General features: G+C 36.9%; 1 long non-coding RNA gene across 1 annotated transcript; it reads left to right on the plus strand.

Annotated features, from left to right (window-relative positions):
* The first annotated feature begins 6 nt into the window (after positions 1 to 6).
* On the plus strand, positions 7 to 382 carry LOC106526849 (uncharacterized). Its single transcript, XR_001311310.1, has 2 exons — positions 7 to 219; positions 302 to 382. It is a non-coding gene; the product is annotated as an uncharacterized LOC106526849 (long non-coding RNA).
* The last annotated feature ends 272 nt before the right edge of the window (positions 383 to 654 follow it).

A 654-nucleotide genomic window follows, 5' to 3' on the forward strand; every position in this document is an offset into this window, starting at 1 on the left:
ATTATGGTATGCCTGAGAAACACATAATATTGGTCTTTAAAGCCAGCGCTTATTTAAATCAATCTCTTTTGCTGCAGGCCTGTGAAGGAAATTTTATAAATGATTAACTGAATCCAGTCTTGTGTTTTTATACTTTCTGATCATCATCAACAAAAGCTGGTTACATTCTGATGTTAAAGTTGTCACGTTCAGCGATGGAACCTGGAAGAGCCTGAAGAGGTTAAAAGGTTGAATGTTTATGGTTAGAAGCTGTTAGTTTTGAGCAGCCTGAACAATCTGCTGTGTTTTGTTTGGGTTTCAGAGACGATGAAGGCTCTGAGGTCTGTCTGCTGTGAAACTGAGTGGAGTCAGAAACAAGAATAAAGTTGTGAGAAAAATCCAAGTGGGTTCCTGTTATTTTTCAGACTTTTATTTTTGAACGCTTTTTCTACGCCTGAGTTTTTTTCACTTTTGGAGGAAAATTGAAAAAATGTTGAAGTGTCTGTAAAGAACTACACTTCTCACATAAAAAAACATCCAGAGAGAAAATATTTTATTTTTCCAACTGCAAGAGTGAGAAGGGCGAAATGTTCAAACATGTTTCGTTCTGCCCTCTGCAGATCTCTGTGCTTCTCGTTATAAACAAACCACATCGTTTTGCTTCAAAACACACTA

The sequence above is a fragment of the Austrofundulus limnaeus genome, unplaced genomic scaffold (assembly GCF_001266775.1).
Source record: "Austrofundulus limnaeus strain Quisiro unplaced genomic scaffold, Austrofundulus_limnaeus-1.0 Scaffold297, whole genome shotgun sequence".
Lineage (NCBI taxonomy): Eukaryota > Metazoa > Chordata > Actinopteri > Cyprinodontiformes > Rivulidae > Austrofundulus > Austrofundulus limnaeus.